A 24,668-nucleotide genomic window follows, 5' to 3' on the forward strand; every position below is an offset into this window, starting at 1 on the left:
CAACATGGAGGGGAGGAAGGTCTCACATGGACTGTCTGTGACCCAGGTGGTGAAATGTCACCTCCGCCAGGGACGTGCACACACAGACATCAAAGGGGGCTTCAGCCCCTGCCCTTTTACCCGTCTGTAAAACAACAGCCCTCTCCAGACCACCAATGCAGCATTTACTACATGGTGAAAGAAATGCAAACGCCACTCCTTTCCATGCCATGCCGCAAGTCTCCTGAACGTGAACACAGTATTTTGTGTTGAACAAATTTGTTTAGAAATCCATGTCGTACACTGCATCTCCACTAGCTAAAGAGTGCTGGGTTGCGCCCCGGAAATAGCAGATCTACAAGCTCACAATGTGTCGCAGTGCAACGCGTTGTGAGCTTGTAGATCTGCTATTTCGTCCAAAAGTGCCCTCTTACGAGAGTTCAGGCCCTGCCACTCTCTGCACGTCCCTGCACCTCAGCCATGCAGCTATGCGGATGACTGTTAGCAGCACCCTTTTGTCACCTTTTTGTACTTGGAAACCTGTTGAGACCTGATACCGATTCTGCCTTCTAAATCAGTAGATCTCAAACCCATATGAACATGTTTTGTGCCAGGGAGACTCCCAGAAGAGAAGATTTGTGTTACAAAGGTTATATTGTCAAGAACATTAACAATCCTTAACAGTCAGTAAAACGTACAAGGTCATATTGATCAATGGAGTGCCGGAAGGCCCAATGTTGTCTTAACATGCTTTAACCTGCTGTGAAAGCAGTGGTCCTTGAGGGGGTTCCAGGTGGTCCCCACCAAATTGGACCCTTATTAGATCTGTAACTCTTGAGTGTAAAATGAAACCAAATGGACCCCTACGGGTCCATTTGGTTTCATTTGACAAGAGTTAAACATCCGCATTACTTAATTTACAGGAAGTCTACACAATTAGAGAATGTACAATCATTGTTATTATGATCAACATTTCAATACAGCATGCAACTGTGACAAACTAATATTATATTTGGGTCTGAGAGGCTAAATCTCATCAAATGGTATATATATATATAATACAGTAGTACATATCGTTGCTGTCCGACAGAAACCTCTTATATCCATGTTTTAACCTTTTTGTGGGTTTTTTTGTAAATTAACACCCTACTACTTGATCAGCATCAAAAGTGTCCAATCTACTACTGTACCATTTGTACGCCATTAGCCAGGGACGTTAAGACGAGATGAATCCAATTATGCACTGATTGCCAGGGACGTTAAGACTAATTTTTTGAAAATTCCTCTAATCTGGTGTGCAGGTGATGACATGCACACGACATGCATAATAGAATTACATTTGTTTACATTATGGTCCTTGGAATTAAAATGGTTGAGAATCTCTACTAGAGCTGTACAGATCGTCTTGTGTGGGTCCCTGGCATATCATTTCAGATGGTGTTCTGCGGGCTAATAAGTGTCAATGTGGGGGGGTCCATGACATGAAAAACCCCTGGCAGGTTAATACGAACCTGTGGGTCCCGACATGCGTGGCAGGTTAAAAGTAAACTGTGGCTTATACAGTATGGACCCAGGAAATCATGATGACGTCATATGTTATGTTTATTGTCCTACAAGCCATTTTGGTTTCTACTGTGTTTACACTCGGATGCAACTAGATTCAGAGAAGGGCTTTTAAGATGTTTTGTTAGGAGATGATATAATTGTTGGAGCTGTTAAAATGACGATTAAAAGCCTAAACACGGAGGACCACTTGTGCTATTGACATTATTCTACTCTGCTACACATACACATGCATGATTTTACATACCCATTAAGTCTGCTTCACAATAAATTGAACCGTATCCACGGTTTTATCCATTCTTCCATCCATCAATCGATTTATAAGAGGTTATTTGAAATTGAACCAATATGTATGTTGGTCATGACCCGAAAGAATAAGGTTGCGGATACAAGCGGACAAAATTAGTTTTCTCACAGACGGGTCACAGGGTGGCTGCATGGCATCTCCCTTAAGGCTCATTCATAGTCTGGATTTTCGGTGGTGAGGTGACCACCGGAGCTGAAATAACGTTGCGCGGTGGTGAGTAAAAACAGAGAGAAGGGCTGGGGCGGTGGTGGCGGTTTGCTCTTCAACGCGGCTCATGTTGTAGTTCGATGGTCACCTCACCACCGAAAATCCAGACTACGCCTTTAAGTGTTATTCATAGTCTGATTTATCGGTGGTGAGGTGAGCACCACAACTACAACATTAATCAATCAATCAATCAGACTTTATTGTCACAACACATTACAAGTAACATGGGTGAAATTCTGGTTGTGCAGGCACTCATTGCAGTTACGGGGATAGAGACAACAATCCGAGCTACACAGCTGCAGCCATATTTCGGGGGGAAGAAGGCGGCTGTGTGTAAAGACATGTGTGTCCATGAGAACAGTTCGGTGGAAAGTTCATTTCCCATGTGTTTGTGTAAGTGTGTTCCTGGCATATCTCCCGAAGGTCATGTCACGTTGCCTCATTGTCCTGTGTTATCATGGCGGGTTCAGTGGAGACGAACACGGCCCAGACGAAGACACAACAGGTGTCAGGGAGGGTGGGGGGCAGAGGTGTGGGGGGGGGGGGCAGAGGATCTTTTCTTACGCTGTCTCTTCTTGTGGAGATTGTCAATTGGGGGGGGGGGGAATCCAGATTCATGTTTAGAGCGAGGGATAGCAATATTGCTATTTCTCCTCTATGTCCGTTATGGCTCTCTGGCAGTCATGGCTCTCAGGCGCTGACCTGTTCCAAGATCGTGTCCATCTTCTGATGCATCTGCAGGGCGCTGGCGGCTGGCCTGTTCCAAGATCGTGTCCATCTTCTGATGCATCTCCCCAAGTGCCCTGCCCACAATCTCTGCTCCAAGGCAACGAGTCTATCATGGCAGGCAGCATAGGGGCTCTGTTCAGCGTTGCCATTTTTCCAATTCTTCGGTACGCAAGACCAATGCACAGCCCAATCAGCAGAAATCTTGTCACCATAAATCCAAATAATGCCTCTTCTATGCTGATAGTCGGGGGAAGATCCATCAGGGTATTGAGCAGGCTCTCCAGAACCCAATTTACATGAGAGAAAAAAATGTTGTCCATCACGTACAGAGACCAGCACACTAATTCCATGATTAGTTCCATGTAAAAGTCTGTTCCAATAAAGTCTGATTGATTGATTGATTGAGGTGGTTCGGGCATCTAGTACGGATGCCTCCCGAGTGTCTTGCACGTCCCTGCACTGGAAGGGGAGAGACCCCCGGGCAGACCCAAGGAGGACCAAGTGGGAGGATTACATCGCCACGCTGGCCTTGGAACGCCTCAGGATCCCCCCGGGAGGAAGTTACTATATGTTGCTCAGAATTCTGAAAACAGCTGAAATCAATATATCAGTATTCCGATATTAACCTCTGTGGGCTGCATTAAGTGAACGTGTGGGCTGGTGTGGGTGAAGGTGTGGGTTCAAACCCCACTCAAATCTTTACTTGCCTAAATCTGCCATTGACCCCCATGCTGAATTTCTCAAATTGTAAATTTGAAAGCACTATATTTCTAAAACTATGAAACATTTCAAAGATTCCTTTTCAGGCACACATGTCCACCGTAAGATTAACCTAAATAGGTTTGAATGGGGTTTCTAGGTGTAAGTATGTAGGACTAGTAGCATGCCAAAGTTTGTGCTATTGCCATAGAGAATGCATTGGGCGTTTAAGTTAAATAACTCAGAAACGACAAAACATTTCAAAGTAAAAAGTTCCAGCATGTGTCTCCACAGTACCTAAGCTGAATTTTACAATTCAATTCACATAAGTGTGAATGGAGTTTCTATGTGAAAGTGATTTTTTTGACGTGCCACTATCTGCCATTATACATTTATCAAATTTGAAAGCACTATATATTTCTAAAACTAAAGTAGGCTATGTCATATTTTCATGATTTTGGGACACTATGTCAGAGCCAGGACTTGAACCTGCGGCCTCCTGATTTCGAGGCAGGCTCTGTACCAAGGGAGCCACTGTTCATGCTGTTCAAAATGATGAAAAACGAGGATTTTATTTTTATTACAAAAAACGTATTTTTTTCTTTTTTTTTAATCCTCAAAAATGATGAAAAACGGCTTGCTATAGTATGCCGTACGGTATGGGCTATAGCCCATGTTCAAAAATGATGAAAAACGAGTTGTTTTTTTTGTTTTTTTTAATTTCAAAAAACGATGGGCTATAACCCATGTTTTTTGTTTTTTTTTCATATCCTCAAAACAGACGTCTAAAACACGTCTATTTTTAGACTTGTTTTAGACGTTTATAAACAGAACTGTCCATCTAAATTCTAAACGGATGGTTAAATATAAGTTCCCGATTGTACCTCACATGCCAGTGTGGCACCGTGGATAAACCTGGGGTTTATAAGCAGAACATTCCGGGTTCAATTCTCCTGAAGAACATTTTCACTGTCCATCTAAATTCTAAACGGCTGGTTAAATATAAGTTCCCGATTGTACCTTACATGCCGATGTGGCTCAAAAGATAAATCTGAGGTTCATAATCCAAAGGTTACTGGTTCAAAACTAATACTCAACCAATGCTGCAGTAATTTGAACTTTTCAAGGCTAGAATAAAAAATTAAAACTCATAAGCACCAGGAGACATCTGCTGATTGCCCCAAGGTGCCTTAGCTCAATGGTGTGGTGTGCTTGATCGGTAGCCTCTGCTACCACCTGCCTGCAGGTTCAAGTCCCATGCAAGGTACTAGTGAGGACCATCGGGAGACGGTGCTCTCTCCCCCTGTTTCCTGAAAAGTAGCAGTTGGGGGTTATGTTTGAAAGAACCCTGTCCACCGAAATTTTACAGATAAGAATTAGGTCAAACGTTTAAAAATAAAATAGCAATTTGGCCCATCATCTGACAGAAAGAATAGTCTGTGTATTTGCATACTGGGCCAAAACTTGGTTGGAAAGTCCCTCTTTTATGTCTGGCTTCCAGGCCAGTTGGAAAAGGGCAAACTGAGAGGTGGTAAGCGTATGTTAAATTGGACATTTTCATGGTAAAAGGTTAGCTGGACAGGGTTCTTTCAGACATAAGCCCCAACCGTTACATCTCAGGAAACAGGGGGAGAGAGCACCCTCTCCCGATGGTCCTCCAGCACCTTGATGTCATGACATGGGACTTGAACCTGCCAACTGCCTGTAGCAGAGGCAACAGGTCAAGCGCTCCACACCATTACGCCAAGGCACCTTTGGGCATTCAGCAGATGTCTCCTGGTGCTTTTGAGTTTTTATTTTTCATTCAAGCCTTGAAAAGTTCAAATTACTGCAGCATTGAGCTGTAGGAGGAACAGGACTTGAACATGGAATGTCTGTACTGAAAGCCTGATGATTAGACCATTGCACCATCAGTCAGACACTCTCAGGCAAAGTCTCCTGGTCATTTTGAAGTGATCTTTTGTTCGTTAGCCTTCAGTTAGTAAAGTTTAAATAACACAGAATCATATTAATCAGATGTTTCTTAGCGCTGTTGAGGTCTTCTTTTATATGATAGTGTAACAGCCGGGAATCGAACCCTGGTCTCCCACGTGGAAAGCCAACATCTTAACCACTACGACAATTAGAGTTTTGAGGTAATCAGGCTGAGGCTGTGAGCCACTGCTAGAATAGCAGTAAATGAAGCTCAATAACTAGCATTAAACTTTAGGAAGAGTGGGATTTGAAAATGAACTCTCTGTGCGGAATAACCCCTACTACACCATCACTCAGTAACATCTGCCTCTTTGTACTGTTGAAGCGATCTTTTGTATGTTAGTCTTCAGATAGTAAAGTTGAAAGAATCAAGAGTTGAACATAGAATCACGTTCATCAGAGTGTAACACCCAGGAATCGAACACAGGTCACCTGCACTGAAGGACAACATCTTAACCACTAAGCCAAAGCAACTGCCTATGGCTCAGGGGAGATATGAGACTTTTGAGGTCATCAGGCTGAGGCTGTGAGCCACTGCTATACAATAAAAGAAATCAAAAAACGATGGGCTATAACCCATGTTTTTTTTTTTTTTTTTTTTTCAAATCCTCAAAAATGATGAAAAACGGCGTGCTATAGTATGCCATACGGTATGGGCTATAGCCCATGTTCAAAAATGATGAAAAACAAGGTTAATTTTTTTTTTCAAAATTTCAAAAAACGATGGGCTATAACCCATGTTTTTTTTTTTTTTTTTTTTTTTAAATCCTCAAAAATGATGAAAAACGGCGTGCTATAGTATGCCGTACGGTATGGGCTATAGCCCATGTTCAAAAATGATGAAAAACTAGGTTCTTTTTTTTTTCAAAATTTCAAAAAACGATGGGCTATAACCCATGTTTTTTTTTTTTTTTTTTTTTTTTTAATCCTGAAAAATGATGAAAAACGGCGTGCTATAGTATGCCATACGGTATGGGCTATAGCCCATGTTCAAAAATGAAGAAAAACAAGGTTAATTTTTTTTTTCAAAATTTCAAAAAACGATGGGCTATAACCCATGTTTTTTTTTTTTTTCATTTTTTTCAAATCCTCAAAAATGATGAAAAACGGCGTGCTATAGTATGCCGTACGGTATGGGCTATAGCCCATGTTCAAAAATGATGAAAAACAAGGTTCTTTTTTTTTTTTTTTTATTCAAAAAACGATGGGCTATAACCCATGTTTTTTTTTTTTTCATTTTTTTCAAATCCTCAAAAATGATGAAAAACGGCGTGCTATAGTATGCCGTACGGTATGGGCTATAGCCCATGTTCAAAAATGATGAAAAACAAGGTTCTTTTTTTTTTCAAAATTTCAAAAAACGATGGGCTATAACCCATGTTTTTTTTTTTTTCATTTTTTTCAAATCCTCAAAAATGATGAAAAACGGCGTGCTATAGTATGCCGTACGGTATGGGCTATAGCCCATGTTCAAAAATGATGAAAAACAAGGTTCTTTTTTTTTTCAAAATTTCAAAAAACGATGGGCTATAACCCATGTTTTTTTTTTTTTTCATTTTTTTCAAATCCTCAAAAATGATGAAAAACGGCGTGCTATAGTATGCCGTACGGTATGGGCTATAGCCCATGTTCAAAAATGATGAAAAACAAGGTTTTTTTTTTTTTTTTTTTTTCAAAAAACGATGGGCTATAACCCATGTTTTTTTTTTTTCCATTTTTTTAAAATCCTCAAAAATGATGAAAAACGGCGTGCTATAGTATGCCGTACGGTATGGGCTATAGCCCATGTTCAAAAATGATGAAAAACAAGGTTCTTTTTTTTTTCAAAATTTCAAAAAACGATGGGCTATAACCCATGTTTTTTTTTTTTCATTTTTTTCAAATCCTCAAAAATGATGAAAAACGGCGTGCTATAGTATGCCGTACGGTATGGGCTATAGCCCATGTTCAAAAATGATGAAAAACAAGGTTCTTTTTTTTTTCAAAATTTCAAAAAACGATGGGCTATAACCCATGTTTTTTTTTTTTTTCATTTTTTTTAAATCCTGAAAAATGATGAAAAACGGCGTGCTATAGTATGCCATACGGTATGGGCTATAGCCCATGTTCAAAAATGAAGAAAAACAAGGTAAATTTTTTTTTTCAAAATTTCAAAAAACGATGGGCTATAACCCATGTTTTTTTTTTTTTTCTTTTTTTTCAAATCCTCAAAAATGATGAAAAACGGCGTGCTATAGTATGCCGTACGGTATGGGCTATAGCCCATGTTCAAAAATGATGAAAAACAAGGTTTTTTTTTTTTTTTTTATTTCAAAAAACGATGGGCTATAACCCATGTTTTTTTTTTTTTCATTTTTTTCAAATCCTCAAAAATGATGAAAAACGGCGTGCTATAGTATGCCGTACGGTATGGGCTATAGCCCATGTTCAAAAATGATGAAAAACAAGGTTCTTTTTTTTTTTTTAAATTCAAAAAACGATGGGCTATAACCCATGTTTTTTTTGTTTTCATTTTTTTCAAATCCTCAAAAATGATGAAAAACGGCGTGCTATAGTATGCCGTACGGTATGGGCTATAGCCCATGTTCAAAAATGATGAAAAACAAGGTTCTTTTTTTTTTCAAAATTTCAAAAAACGATGGGCTATAACCCATGTTTTTTTTTTTTTTCATTTTTTTCAAATCCTCAAAAATGATGAAAAACGGCGTGCTATAGTATGCCGTACGGTATGGGCTATAGCCCATGTTCAAAAATGATGAAAAACAAGGTTCTTTTTTTTTTCAAAATTTCAAAAAACGATGGGCTATAACCCATGTTTTTTTTTTTTTTCATTTTTTTTAAATCCTCAAAAATGATGAAAAACGGCGTGCTATATTATGCCGTACGGTATGGGCTATAGCCCATGTTCAAAAATGATGAAAAACGAGGTTCTTTTTTTTTTCAAAATTTCAAAAAACGATGGGCTATAACCCATGTTTTTTTTTTTTTTCATTTTTTTCAAATCCTCAAAAATGATGAAAAACGGCGTGCTATAGTATGCCGTACGGTATGGGCTATAGCCCATGTTCAAAAATGATGAAAAACAAGGTTTTTTTTTTTTTTTTTTTTTCAAAAAACGATGGGCTATAACCCATGTTTTTTTTTTTTCCATTTTTTTAAAATCCTCAAAAATGATGAAAAACGGCGTGCTATAGTATGCCGTACGGTATGGGCTATAGCCCATGTTCAAAAATGATGAAAAACAAGGTTCTTTTTTTTTTCAAAATTTCAAAAAACGATGGGCTATAACCCATGTTTTTTTTTTTTCATTTTTTTCAAATCCTCAAAAATGATGAAAAACGGCGTGCTATAGTATGCCGTACGGTATGGGCTATAGCCCATGTTCAAAAATGATGAAAAACAAGGTTCTTTTTTTTTTCAAAATTTCAAAAAACGATGGGCTATAACCCATGTTTTTTTTTTTTTTCATTTTTTTTAAATCCTGAAAAATGATGAAAAACGGCGTGCTATAGTATGCCATACGGTATGGGCTATAGCCCATGTTCAAAAATGAAGAAAAACAAGGTAAATTTTTTTTTTCAAAATTTCAAAAAACGATGGGCTATAACCCATGTTTTTTTTTTTTTTCATTTTTTTCAAATCCTCAAAAATGATGAAAAACGGCGTGCTATAGTATGCCGTACGGTATGGGCTATAGCCCATGTTCAAAAATGATGAAAAACAAGGTTTTTTTTTTTTTTTTAATTTCAAAAAACGATGGGCTATAACCCATGTTTTTTTTGTTTTCATTTTTTTCAAATCCTCAAAAATGATGAAAAACGGCGTGCTATAGTATGCCGTACGGTATGGGCTATAGCCCATGTTCAAAAATGATGAAAAACAAGGTTCTTTTTTTTTTCAAAATTTCAAAAAACGATGGGCTATAACCCATGTTTTTTTTTTTTTTCATTTTTTTCAAATCCTCAAAAATGATGAAAAACGGCGTGCTATAGTATGCCGTACGGTATGGGCTATAGCCCATGTTCAAAAATGATGAAAAACAAGGTTCTTTTTTTTTTCAAAATTTCAAAAAACGATGGGCTATAACCCATGTTTTTTTTTTTTTTCATTTTTTTTAAATCCTCAAAAATGATGAAAAACGGCGTGCTATATTATGCCGTACGGTATGGGCTATAGCCCATGTTCAAAAATGATGAAAAACGAGGTTCTTTTTTTTTTCAAAATTTCAAAAAACGATGGGCTATAACCCATGTTTTTTTTTTTTTTTCAATTTTTTTAAAATCCTCAAAAATGATGAAAAACGGCGTGCTATAGTATGCCATACGGTATGGGCTATAGCCCATGTTCAAAAATGAAGAAAAACAAGGTTAATATTTTTTTTCAAAATTTCAAAAAACGATGGGCTATAACCCATGTTTTTTTTTTTTTTCATTTTTTTCAAATCCTCAAAAATGATGAAAAACGGCGTGCTATAGTATGCCTTACGGTATGGGCTATAGCCCATGTTAAAAAATGATGAAAAACAAGGTTCTTTTTTTTTTTTTTTTTCAAAAAACGATGGGCTATAACCCATGTTTTTTTTTTTTTCATTTTTTTCAAATCCTCAAAAATGATGAAAAACGGCGTGCTATAGTATGCCGTACGGTATGGGCTATAGCCCATGTTCAAAAATGATGAAAAACAAGGTTCTTTTTTTTTTCAAAATTTCAAAAAACGATGGGCTATAACCCATGTTTTTTTTTTTTTCATTTTTTTCAAATCCTCAAAAATGATGAAAAACGGCGTGCTATAGTATGCCGTACGGTATGGGCTATAGCCCATGTTCAAAAATGATGAAAAACAAGGTTCTTTTTTTTTTCAAAATTTCAAAAAACGATGGGCTATAACCCATGTTTGTTTTTTTTTTCATTTTTTTCAAATCCTCAAAAATGATGAAAAACGGCGTGCTATAGTATGCCGTACGGTATGGGCTATAGCCCATGTTCAAAAATGATGAAAAACGAGGTTCTTTTTTTTTTCAAAATTTCAAAAAACGATGGGCTATAACCCATGTTTTTTTTTTTTTTTTCATTTTTTTTAAATCCTCAAAAATGATGAAAAACGGCGTGCTATAGTATGCCATACGGTATGGGCTATAGCCCATGTTCAAAAATGAAGAAAAACAAGGTTAATATTTTTTTTCAAAATTTCAAAAAACGATGGGCTATAACCCATGTTTTTTTTTTTTTTCATTTTTTTCAAATCCTCAAAAATGATGAAAAACGGCGTGCTATAGTATGCCGTACGGTATGGGCTATAGCCCATGTTCAAAAATGATGAAAAACAAGGTTCTTTTTTTTTTCAAAATTTCAAAAAACGATGGGCTATAACCCATGTTTTTTTTTTTTTTTTCATTTTTTTTAAATCCTGAAAAATGATGAAAAACGGCGTGCTATAGTATGCCATACGGTATGGGCTATAGCCCATGTTCAAAAATGAAGAAAAACAAGGTTAATTTTTTTTTTCAAAATTTCAAAAAACGATGGGCTATAACCCATGTTTTTTTTTTTTTTTTTCATTTTTTTTAAATCCTCAAAAATGATGAAAAACGGCGTGCTATAGTATGCCATACGGTATGGGCTATAGCCCATGTTCAAAAATGAAGAAAAACAAGGTTAATATTTTTTTTCAAAATTTCAAAAAACGATGGGCTATAACCCATGTTTTTTTTTTTTTTCATTTTTTTCAAATCCTCAAAAATGATGAAAAACGGCGTGCTATAGTATGCCGTACGGTATGGGCTATAGCCCATGTTCAAAAATGATGAAAAACAAGGTTCTTTTTTTTTTCAAAATTTCAAAAAACGATGGGCTATAACCCATGTTTTTTTTTTTTTCATTTTTTTCAAATCCTCAAAAATGATGAAAAACGGCGTGCTATAGTATGCCGTACGGTATGGGCTATAGCCCATGTTCAAAAATGATGAAGAACAAGGTTCTTTTTTTTTTCAAAATTTCAAAAAACGATGGGCTATAACCCATGTTTATTTTTTTTTCATTTTTTTCAAATCCTCAAAAATGATGAAAAACGGCGTGCTATAGTATGCCGTACGGTATGGGCTATAGCCCATGTTCAAAAATGATGAAAAACAAGGTTCTTTTTTTTTTCAAAATTTCAAAAAACGATGGGCTATAACCCATGTTTTTTTTTTTTTCATTTTTTTCAAATCCTCAAAAATGATGAAAAACGGCTTGCTATAGTATGCCGTACGGTATGGGCTATAGCCCATGTTCAAAAATGATGAAAAACGAGTTTTTTTTTTTTTTTTTCAAAATTTCAAAAAACGATGGGCTATAACCCATGTTTTTTGTTTTTTTTTCATATCCTCAAAACAGACGTCTAAAACACGTCTATTTTTAGACTTGTTTTAGACGTTTATAAACAGAACTGTCCATCTAAATTCTAAACGGATGGTTAAATATAAGTTCCCGATTGTACCTCACATGCCAGTGTGGCACCGTGGATAAACCTGGGGTTTATAAGCAGAACATTCCGGGTTCAATTCTCCTGAAGAACATTTTCACTGTCCATCTAAATTCTAAACGGCTGGTTAAATATAAGTTCCCGATTGTACCTTACATGCCGATGTGGCTCAAAAGATAAATCTGAGGTTCATAATCCAAAGGTTACTGGTTCAAAACTAATACTCAACCAATGCTGCAGTAATTTGAACTTTTCAAGGCTAGAATAAAAAATTAAAACTCATAAGCACCAGGAGACATCTGCTGATTGCCCCAAGGTGCCTTAGCTCAATGGTGTGGTGTGCTTGATCGGTAGCCTCTGCTACCACCTGCCTGCAGGTTCAAGTCCCATGCAAGGTACTAGTGAGGACCATCGGGAGACGGTGCTCTCTCCCCCTGTTTCCTGAAAAGTAGCAGTTGGGGGTTATGTTTGAAAGAACCCTGTCCACCTAAAATTTTACAGATAAGAATTAGGTCAAACGTTTAAAAATAAAATAGCAATTTGGCCCATCATCTGACAGAAAGAATAGTCTGTGTATTTGCATACTGGGCCAAAACTTGGTTGGAAAGTCCCTCTTTTATGTCTGGCTTCCAGGCCAGTTGGAAAAGGGCAAACTGAGAGGTGGTAAGAGTATGTTAAATTGGACATTTTCATGGTAAAAGGTTAGCTGGACAGGGTTCTTTCAGACATAAGCCCCAACCGTTACATCTCAGGAAACAGGGGGAGAGAGCACCCTCTCCCGATGGTCCTCCAGCACCTTGATGTCATGACATGGGACTTGAACCTGCCAACTGCCTGTAGCAGAGGCAACGGGTCAAGCGCTCCACACCATTACACCAAGGCACCTTTGGGCATTCAGCAGATGTCTCCTGGTGCTTTTGAGTTTTTATTTTTCATTCAAGCCTTGAAAAGTTCAAATTACTGCAGCATTGAGCTGTAGGAGGAACAGGACTTGAACATGGAATGTCTGTACTGAAAGCCTGATGATTAGACCATTGCACCATCAGTCAGACACTCTCAGGCAAAGTCTCCTGGTCATTTTGAAGTGATCTTTTGTTCGTTAGCCTTCAGTTAGTAAAGTTTAAATAACACAGAATCATATTAATCAGATGTTTCTTAGCGCTGTTGAGGTCTTCTTTTATATGATAGTGTAACAGCCGGGAATCGAACCCTGGTCTCCCACATGGAAAGCCAATATCTTAACCACTACGACAATTAGAGTTTTGAGGTAATCAGGCTGAGGCTGTGAGCCACTGCTAGAATAGCAGTAAATGAAGCTCAATAACTAGCATTAAACTTTAGGAAGAGTGGGATTTGAAAATGAACTCTCTGTGCGGAATAACCCCTACTACACCATCACTCAGTAACATCTGCCTCTTTGTACTGTTGAAGCGATCTTTTGTATGTTAGTCTTCAGATAGTAAAGTTGAAAGAATCAAGAGTTGAACATAGAATCACGTTCATCAGAGTGTAACACCCAGGAATCGAACACAGGTCACCTGCACTGAAGGACAACATCTTAACCACTAAGCCAAAGCAACTTCCTATGGCTCAGGGGAGATATGAGACTTTTGAGGTCATCAGGCTGAGGCTGTGAGCCACTGCTATACAATAAAAGAAATCAAAAAACGATGGGCTATAACCCATGTTTTTTTTTTTTTTTTTTTTCAAATCCTCAAAAATGATGAAAAACGGCGTGCTATAGTATGCCGTACGGTATGGGCTATAGCCCATGTTCAAAAATGATGAAAAACGAGGTTCTTTTTTTTTTCAAAATTTCAAAAAACGATGGGCTATAACCCATGTTTTTTTTTTTTTTCATTTTTTTCAAATCCTCAAAAATGATGAAAAACGGCGTGCTATAGTATGCCATACGGTATGGGCTATAGCCCATGTTCAAAAATGATGAAAAACAAGGTTAATTTTTTTTTTCAAAATTTCAAAAAACGATGGGCTATAACCCATGTTTTTTTTTTTTTTTAATTTTTTTTAAATCCTGAAAAATGATGAAAAACGGCGTGCTATAGTATGCCATACGGTATGGGCTATAGCCCATGTTCAAAAATGAAGAAAAACAAGGTTAATTTTTTTTTTCAAAATTTCAAAAAACGATGGGCTATAACCCATGTTTTTTTTTTTTTTCTTTTTTTTCAAATCCTCAAAAATGATGAAAAACGGCGTGCTATAGTATGCCGTACGGTATGGGCTATAGCCCATGTTCAAAAATGAAGAAAAACAAGGTTTTTTTTTTTTTTTTAATTTCAAAAAACGATGGGCTATAACCCATGTTTTTTTTTTTTTTTCATTTTTTTTAAATCCTGAAAAATGATGAAAAACGGCGTGCTATAGTATGCCATACGGTATGGGCTATAGCCCATGTTCAAAAATGATGAAAAACAAGGTTCTTTTTTTTTTTAATTTCAAAAAACGATGGGCTATAACCCATGTTTTTTTTTTTTTCATTTTTTTCAAATCCTCAAAAATGATGAAAAACGGCGTGCTATAGTATGCCGTACGGTATGGGCTATAGCCCATGTTCAAAAATGATGAAAAACAAGGTTCTTTTTTTTTTTCAAAATTTAAAAAAACGATGGGCTATAACCCATGTTTTTTTTTTTTTTAATTTTTTTCAAATCCTCAAAAATGATGAAAAACGGCGTGCTATAGTATGCCGTACGGTATGGGCTATAGCCCATGTTCAAAAATGATGAAAAACAAGGTTCTTTTTTTTTTCAAAATTTCAAAAAACGATGGGCTATAACCCATGTTTTTTTTTTTTTTCATTTTTTTCAAATCCTCAAAAATGATGAAAAACGGCGTGCTATAGTATGCCGTACGGTATGGGCTATAGCCCATGTTCAAAAATGATGAAAAACGAGGTTCTTTTTTTTTTTCAAAATTTCAAAAAACGATGGGCTATAACCCATGTTTTTTTTTATTTTTTCATTTTTTTTAAATCCTCAAAAATGATGAAAAACGGCGTGCTATAGTATGCCATACGGTATGGGCTATAGCCCATGTTCAAAAATGAAGAAAAACAAGGTTAATATTTTTTTTCAAAATTTCAAAAAACGATGGGCTATAACCCATGTTTTTTTTTTTTTTCATTTTTTTCAAATCCTCAAAAATGATGAAAAACGGCGTGCTATAGTATGCCGTACGGTATGGGCTATAGCCCATGTTCAAAAATGATGAAAAACAAGGTTCTTTTTTTTTTCAAAATTTCAAAAAACGATGGGCTATAACCCATGTTTTTTTTTTTTTCATTTTTTTCAAATCCTCAAAAATGATGAAAAACGGCGTGCTATAGTATGCCGTACGGTATGGGCTATAGCCCATGTTCAAAAATGATGAAAAACAAGGTTCTTTTTTTTTTCAAAATTTCAAAAAACGATGGGCTATAACCCATGTTTTTTTTTTTTTCATTTTTTTCAAATCCTCAAAAATGATGAAAAACGGCGTGCTATAGTATGCCGTACGGTATGGGCTATAGCCCATGTTCAAAAATGATGAAAAACAAGGTTCTTTTTTTTTTCAAAATTTCAAAAAACGATGGGCTATAACCCATGTTTTTTTTTTTTTCATTTTTTTCAAATCCTCAAAAATGATGAAAAACGGCGTGCTATAGTATGCCGTACGGTATGGGCTATAGCCCATGTTCAAAAATGATGAAAAACAAGGTTCTTTTTTTTTTCAAAATTTCAAAAAACGATGGGCTATAACCCATGTTTTTTTTTTTTTCATTTTTTTCAAATCCTCAAAAATGATGAAAAACGGCGTGCTATAGTATGCCGTACGGTATGGGCTATAGCCCATGTTCAAAAATGATGAAAAACGAGTTTTTTTTTTTTTTTTTCAAAATTTCAAAAAACGATGGGCTATAACCCATGTTTTTTGTTTTTTTTTCATATCCTCAAAACAGACGTCTAAAACACGTCTATTTTTAGACTTGTTTTAGACGTTTATAAACAGAACTGTCCATCTAAATTCTAAACGGATGGTTAAATATAAGTTCCCGATTGTACCTCACATGCCAGTGTGGCACCGTGGATAAACCTGGGGTTTATAAGCAGAACATTCCGGGTTCAATTCTCCTGAAGAACATTTTCACTGTCCATCTAAATTCTAAACGGCTGGTTAAATATAAGTTCCCGATTGTACCTTACATGCCGATGTGGCTCAAAAGATAAATCTGAGGTTCATAATCCAAAGGTTACTGGTTCAAAACTAATACTCAACCAATGCTGCAGTAATTTGAACTTTTCAAGGCTAGAATAAAAAAATTAAACTCATAAGCACCAGGAGACATCTGCTGATTGCCCCAAGGTGCCTTAGCTCAATGGTGTGGTGTGCTTGATCGGTAGCCTCTGCTACCACCTGCCTGCAGGTTCAAGTCCCATGCAAGGTACTAGTGAGGACCATCGGGAGACGGTGCTCTCTCCCCCTGTTTCCTGAAAAGTAGCAGTTGGGGGTTATGTTTGAAAGAACCCTGTCCACCTAAAATTTTACAGATAAGAATTAGGTCAAACGTTTAAAAATAAAATAGCAATTTGGCCCATCATCTGACAGAAAGAATAGTCTGTGTATTTGCATACTGGGCCAAAACTTGGTTGGAAAGTCCCTCTTTTATGTCTGGCTTCCAGGCCAGTTGGAAAAGGGCAAACTGAGAGGTGGTAAGAGTATGTTAAATTGGACATTTTCATGGTAAAAGGTTAGCTGGACAGGGTTCTTTCAGACATAAGCCCCAACCGTTACATCTCAGGAAACAGGGGGAGAGAGCACCCTCTCCCGATGGTCCTCCAGCACCTTGATGTCATGACATGGGACTTGAACCTGCCAACTGCCTGTAGCAGAGGCAACGGGTCAAGCGCTCCACACCATTACGCCAAGGCACCTTTGGGCATTCAGCAGATGTCTCCTGGTGCTTTTGAGTTTTTATTTTTCATTCAAGCCTTGAAAAGTTCAAATTACTGCAGCATTGAGCTGTAGGAGGAACAGGACTTGAACATGGAATGTCTGTACTGAAAGCCTGATGATTAGACCATTGCACCATCAGTCAGACACTCTCAGGCAAAGTCTCCTGGTCATTTTGAAGTGATCTTTTGTTCGTTAGCCTTCAGTTAGTAAAGTTTAAATAACACAGAATCATATTAATCAGATGTTTCTTAGCGCTGTTGAGGTCTTCTTTTATATGATAGTGTAACAGCCGGGAATCGAACCCTGGTCTCCCACGTGGAAAGCCAACATCTTAACCACTACGACAATTAGAGTTTTGAGGTAATCAGGCTGAGGCTGTGAGCCACTGCTACAATAGCAGTAAATGAAGCTCAATAACTAGCATTAAACTTTAGGAAGAGTGGGATTTGAAAATGAACTCTCTGTGCGGAATAACCCCTACTACACCATCACTCAGTAACATCTGCCTCTTTGTACTGTTGAAGCGATCTTTTGTATGTTAGTCTTCAGATAGTAAAGTTGAAAGAATCAAGAGTTGAACATAGAATCACGTTCATCAGAGTGTAACACCCAGGAATCGAACACAGGTCACCTGCACTGAAGGACAACATCTTAACCACTAAGCCAAAGCAACTGCCTATGGCTCAGGGGAGATATGAGACTTTTGAGGTCATCAGGCTGAGGCTGTGAGCCACTGCTATACAATAAAAGAAATCAAAAAACGATGGGCTATAACCCATGTTTTTTTTTTCAAATCCTCAAAAATGATGAAAAACGGCGTGCTATAGTATGCCGTACGGTATGGGCTATAGCCCATGTTCAAAAATGATGAAAAACGAGGTTCTTTTTTTTTTCAAAATTTCAAAAAACGATGGGCTATAACCCATGTTTTTTTTTTTTTTTCAAATCCTCAAAAATGATGAAAAACGGCGTGCTATAGTATGCCATACGGTATGGGCTATAGCCCATGTTCAAAAATGAAGAAAAACAAGGTTAATTTTTTTTTCAAAATTTCAAAAAACGATGGGCTATAACCCATGTTTTTTTTTTTTTTCATTTTTTTCAAATCCTCAAAAATGATGAAAAACGGCGTGCTATAGTATGCCGTACGGTATGGGCTATAGCCCATGTTCAAAAATGATGAAAAACGAGGTTCTTTTTTTTTTTCAAAATTTCAAAAAACGATGGGCTATAACCCATGTTTTTTTTTTTTTTCTTTTTTTTTTAATCCTCAAAAATGATGAAAAACGGCGTGCTATAGTATGCCATACGGTATGGGCTATAGCCCATGTTCAAAAATGAAGAAAAACAAGGTTAATTTTTTTTTTCAAAATTTCAAAAAACGATGGGCTATAACCCATGTTTTTTTTTTTTTTCATTTTTTTCAAATCCTCAAAAATGATGAAAAACGGCGTGCTATAGTATGCCGTACGGTATGGGCTATAGCCCATGTTCAAAAATGATGAAAAACAAGGTTCTTTTTTTTTTCAAAATTTCAAAAAACGATGGGCTATAACCCATGTTTTTTTTTTTTTCATTTTTTTCAAATCCTCAAAAATGATGAAAAACGGCGTGCTATAGTATGCCGTACGGTATGGGCTATAGCCCATGTTCAAAAATGATGAAAAACAAGGTTCTTTTTTTTTTCAAAATTTCAAAAAACGATGGGCTATAACCCATGTTTTTTTTTTTTTCATTTTTTTCAAATCCTCAAAAATGATGAAAAACGGCGTGCTATAGTATGCCGTACGGTATGGGCTATAGCCCATGTTCAAAAATGATGAAAAACAAGGTTCTTTTTTTTTTCAAAATTTCAAAAAACGATGGGCTATAACCCATGTTTTTTTTTTTTTCATTTTTTTCAAATCCTCAAAAATGATGAAAAACGGCGTGCTATAGTATGCCGTACGGTATGGGCTATAGCCCATGTTCAAAAATGATGAAAAACTAGTTTTTTTTTTTTTTTTTCAAAATTTCAAAAAACGATGGGCCCATGTTTTTTTTTTTTTTTTCATATCCTCAAAACAGACGTCTAAAACACGTCTATTTTTAGACTTGTTTTAGACGTTTATAAACAGAACTGTCCATCTAAATTCTAAACGGATGGTTAAATATAAGTTCCCGATTGTACCTCACATGCCAGTGTGGCACCGTGGATAAACCTGGGGTTTATAAGCAGAACATTCGGGGTTCAATTCTCCTGAAGAACATTTTCACTGTCCATCTAAATTCTAAACGGCTGGTTAAATATAAGTTCCCGATTGTACCTTACATGCCGATGTGGCTCAAAAGATAAATCTGAGGTTCATAATCCAAAGGTTACTGGTTCAAAACTAATACTCAACCAATGCTGCAGTAATTTGAACTTTTCAAGGCTAGAATAAAAAATTAAAACTCATAAGCACCAGGAGACATCTGCTGATTGCCCCAAGGTGCCTTAGCTCAATGGTGTGGTGTGCTTGATCGGTAGCCTCTGCTACCACCTGCCTGCAGGTTCAAGTCCCATGCAAGGTACTAGTGAGGACCATCGGGAGACGGTGCTCTCTCCCCCTGTTTCCTGAAAAGTAGCAGTTGGGGGTTATGTTTGAAAGAACCCTGTCCACCTAAAATTTTACAGATAAGAATTAGGTCAAACGTTTAAAAATAAAATAGCAATTTGGCCCATCATCTGACAGAAAGAATAGTCTGTGTATTTGCATACTGGGCCAAAACTTGGTTGGAAAGTCCCTCTTTTATGTCTGGCTTCCAGGCCAGTTGGAAAAGGGCAAACTGAGAGGTGGTAAGAGTATGTTAAATTGGACATTTTCATGGTAAAAGGTTAGCTGGACAGGGTTCTTTCAGACATAAGCCCCAACCGTTACATCTCAGGAAACAGGGGGAGAGAGCACCCTCTCCCGATGGTCCTCCAGCACCTTGATGTCATGACATGGGACTTGAACCTGCCAACTGCCTGTAGCAGAGGCAACGGGTCAAGCGCTCCACACCATTACGCCAAGGCACCTTTGGGCATTCAGCAGATGTCTCCTGGTGCTTTTGAGTTTTTATTTTTCATTCAAGCCTTGAAAAGTTCAAATGACTGCAGCATTGAGCTGTAGGAGGAACAGGACTTGAACATGGAATGTCTGTACTGAAAGCCTGATGATTAGACCATTGCACCATCAGTCAGACACTCTCAGGCAAAGTCTCCTGGTCATTTTGAAGTGATCTTTTGTTCGTTAGCCTTCAGTTAGTAAAGTTTAAATAACACAGAATCATATTAATCAGATGTTTCTTAGCGCTGTTGAGGTCTTCTTTTATATGATAGTGTAACAGCCGGGAATCGAACCCTGGTCTCCGACGTGGAAAGCCAACATCTTAACCACTACGACAATTAGAGTTTTGAGGTAATCAGGCTGAGGCTGTGAGCCACTGCTACAATAGCAGTAAATGAAGCTCAATAACTAGCATTAAACTTTAGGAAGAGTGGGATTTGAAAATGAACTCTCTGTGCGGAATAACCCCTACTACACCATCACTCAGTAACATCTGCCTCTTTGTACTGTTGAAGCGATCTTTTGTATGTTAGTCTTCAGATAGTAAAGTTGAAAGAATCAAGAGTTGAACATAGAATCACGTTCATCAGAGTGTAACACCCAGGAATCGAACACAGGTCACCTGCACTGAAGGACAACATCTTAACCACTAAGCCAAAGCAACTGCCTATGGCTCAGGGGAGATATGAGACTTTTGAGGTCATCAGGCTGAGGCTGTGAGCCACTGCTATACAATAAAAGAAATCAAAAAACGATGGGCTATAACCCATGTTTTTTTTTTTGTTTTTTTTTTCAAATCCTCAAAAATGATGAAAAACGGCGTGCTATAGTATGCCATACGGTATGGGCTATAGCCCATGTTCAAAAATGATGAAAAACAAGGTTAATTTTTTTTTTCAAAATTTCAAAAAACGATGGGCTATAACCCATGTTTTTTTTTTTTTTTCATTTTTTTTAAATCCTGAAAAATGATGAAAAACGGCGTGCTATAGTATGCCATACGGTATGGGCTATAGCCCATGTTCAAAAATGAAGAAAAACAAGGTTAATTTTTTTTTTCAAAATTTCAAAAAACGATGGGCTGTAACCCATGTTTGTTTTTTTTTTCTTTTTTTTCAAATCCTCAAAAATGATGAAAAACGGCGTGCTATAGTATGCCGTACGGTATGGGCTATAGCCCATGTTCAAAAATGAAGAAAAACAAGGTTCTTTTTTTTTTTTAAATTTCAAAAAACGATGGGCTATAACCCATGTTTTTTTTTTTTTTTCATTTTTTTTAAATCCTGAAAAATGATGAAAAACGGCGTGCTATAGTATGCCATACGGTATGGGCTATAGCCCATGTTCAAAAATGAAGAAAAACAAGGTAAATTTTTTTTTTCAAAATTTCAAAAAACGATGGGCTATAACCCATGTTTTTTTTTTTTTTCATTTTTTTCAAATCCTCAAAAATGATGAAAAACGGCGTGCTATAGTATGCCGTACGGTATGGGCTATAGCCCATGTTCAAAAATGATGAAAAACAAGGTTCTTTTTTTTTTTTTAATTTCAAAAAACGATGGGCTATAACCCATGTTTTTTTTTTTTTCATTTTTTTCAAATCCTCAAAAATGATGAAAAACGGCGTGCTATAGTATGCCGTACGGTATGGGCTATAGCCCATGTTCAAAAATGATGAAAAACAAGGTTCTTTTTTTTTTCAAAATTTCAAAAAACGATGGGCTATAACCCATGTTTTTTTTTTTCTTCATTTTTTTCAAATCCTCAAAAATGATGAAAAACGGCGTGCTATAGTATGCCGTACGGTATGGGCTATAGCCCATGTTCAAAAATGATGAAAAACAAGGTTCTTTTTTTTTCAAAATTTCAAAAAACGATGGGCTATAACCCATGTTTTTTTTTTTTTTCATTTTTTTCAAATCCTCAAAAATGATGAAAAACGGCGTGCTATAGTATGCCGTACGGTATGGGCTATAGCCCATGTTCAAAAATGATGAAAAACGAGGTTCTTTTTTTTTTCAAAATTTCAAAAAACGATGGGCTATAACCCATGTTTTGTTTTTTTTTCATTTTTTTCAAATCCTCAAAAATGATGAAAAACGGCGTGCTATAGTATGCCGTACGGTATGGGCTATAGCCCATGTTCAAAAATGATGAAAAACAAGGTTCTTTTTTTTTTCAAAATTTCAAAAAACGATGTCAAATTGTCAAAATCCTGAAAAATGATGAAAAACGGCGTGCTATAGTATGCCATACGGTATGGGCTATAGCCCATGTTCAAAAATGAAGAAAAACAAGGTTAATTTTTTTTTTCAAAATTTCAAAAAACGATGGGCTATAACCCATGTTTTTTTTTTTTTTCATTTTTTTCAAATCCTCAAAAATGATGAAAAACGGCGTGCTATAGTATGCCTTACGGTATGGGCTATAGCCCATGTTCAAAAATGATGAAAAACAAGGTTCTTTTTTTTTTTTTTTTTTCAAAAAACGATGGGCTATAACCCATGTTTTTTTTTTTTTTCATTTTTTTCAAATCCTCAAAAATGATGAAAAACGGCGTGCTATAGTATGCCGTACGGTATGGGCTATAGCCCATGTTCAAAAATGATGAAAAACGAGGTTCTTTTTTTTTTCAAAATTTCAAAAAACGATGGGCTATAACCCATGTTTTGTTTTTTTTTCATTTTTTTCAAATCCTCAAAAATGATGAAAAACGGCGTGCTATAGTATGCCGTACGGTATGGGCTATAGCCCATGTTCAAAAATGATGAAAAACAAGGTTCTTTTTTTTTTCAAAATTTCAAAAAACGATGTCAAATTGTCAAAATCCTGAAAAATGATGAAAAACGGCGTGCTATAGTATGCCATACGGTATGGGCTATAGCCCATGTTCAAAAATGAAGAAAAACAAGGTTAATTTTTTTTTTCAAAATTTAAAAAAACGATGGGCTATAACCCATGTTTTTTTTTTTTTTCATTTTTTTCAAATCCTCAAAAATGATGAAAAACGGCGTGCTATAGTATGCCTTACGGTATGGGCTATAGCCCATGTTCAAAAATGATGAAAAACAAGGTTCTTTTTTTTTTTTTTTTTTCAAAAAACGATGGGCTATAACCCATGTTTTTTTTTTTTTCATTTTTTTCAAATCCTCAAAAATGATGAAAAACGGCGTGCTATAGTATGCCGTACGGTATGGGCTATAGCCCATGTTCAAAAATGATGAAAAACAAGGTTCTTTTTTTTTTCAAAATTTAAAAAAACGATGGGCTATAACCCATGTTTTTTTTTTTTTTAATTTTTTTCAAATCCTCAAAAATGATGAAAAACGGCGTGCTATAGTATGCCGTACGGTATGGGCTATAGCCCATGTTAAAAAATGATGAAAAACAAGGTTCTTTTTTTTTTCAAAATTTCAAAAAACGATGGGCTATAACCCATGTTTTTTTTTATTTTTTCTTTTTTTTTAAATCCTCAAAAATGATGAAAAACGGCGTGCTATAGTATGCCATACGGTATGGGCTATAGCCCATGTTCAAAAATGAAGAAAAACAAGGTTAATATTTTTTTTCAAAATTTCAAAAAACGATGGGCTATAACCCATGTTTTTTTTTTTTTTCATTTTTTTCAAATCCTCAAAAATGATGAAAAACGGCGTGCTATAGTATGCCGTACGGTATGGGCTATAGCCCATGTTCAAAAATGATGAAAAACAAGGTTCTTTTTTTTTTCAAAATTTCAAAAAACGATGGGCTATAACCCATGTTTTTTTTTTTTTCATTTTTTTCAAATCCTCAAAAATGATGAAAAACGGCGTGCTATAGTATGCCGTACGGTATGGGCTATAGCCCATGTTCAAAAATGATGAAAAACAAGGTTCTTTTTTTTTTCAAAATTTCAAAAAACGATGGGCTATAACCCATGTTTTTTTTTTTTTCATTTTTTTCAAATCCTCAAAAATGATGAAAAACGGCGTGCTATAGTATGCCGTACGGTATGGGCTATAGCCCATGTTCAAAAATGATGAAAAACAAGGTTCTTTTTTTTTTCAAAATTTCAAAAAACGATGGGCTATAACCCATGTTTTTTTTTTTTTCATTTTTTTCAAATCCTCAAAAATGATGAAAAACGGCGTGCTATAGTATGCCGTACGGTATGGGCTATAGCCCATGTTCAAAAATGATGAAAAACGAGTTTTTTTTTTTTTTTTTCAAAATTTCAAAAAACGATGGGCTATAACCCATGTTTTTTGTTTTTTTTTCATATCCTCAAAACAGACGTCTAAAACACGTCTATTTTTAGACTTGTTTTAGACGTTTATAAACAGAACTGTCCATCTAAATTCTAAACGGATGGTTAAATATAAGTTCCCGATTGTACCTCACATGCCAGTGTGGCACCGTGGATAAACCTGGGGTTTATAAGCAGAACATTCCGGGTTCAATTCTCCTGAAGAACATTTTCACTGTCCATCTAAATTCTAAACGGCTGGTTAAATATAAGTTCCCGATTGTACCTTACATGCCGATGTGGCTCAAAAGATAAATCTGAGGTTCATAATCCAAAGGTTACTGGTTCAAAACTAATACTCAACCAATGCTGCAGTAATTTGAACTTTTCAAGGCTAGAATAAAAAAATTAAACTCATAAGCACCAGGAGACATCTGCTGATTGCCCCAAGGTGCCTTAGCTCAATGGTGTGGTGTGCTTGATCGGTAGCCTC

The 24,668-nt window shown here is 36.5% G+C and overlaps 1 long non-coding RNA gene across 1 annotated transcript in view; it reads right to left on the reverse strand.

Moving 5' to 3' along the window:
- The window catches only part of LOC310859020, a 227,714-nt gene that overhangs the window by 760 nt on the left and 202,286 nt on the right, over positions 1-24,668 (reverse strand). The window contains exon 2 of the long non-coding RNA XR_014569265.1: positions 794-997. This is a non-coding gene — a long non-coding RNA (uncharacterized lncRNA). The remainder of the gene's footprint in view (positions 1-793; positions 998-24,668) is intronic.

Source organism: Protomyctophum parallelum (assembly GCF_964188405.1).
Source record: "Protomyctophum parallelum genome assembly, chromosome: 5".
In the NCBI taxonomy this organism is placed as follows: domain Eukaryota; kingdom Metazoa; phylum Chordata; class Actinopteri; order Myctophiformes; family Myctophidae; genus Protomyctophum; species Protomyctophum parallelum.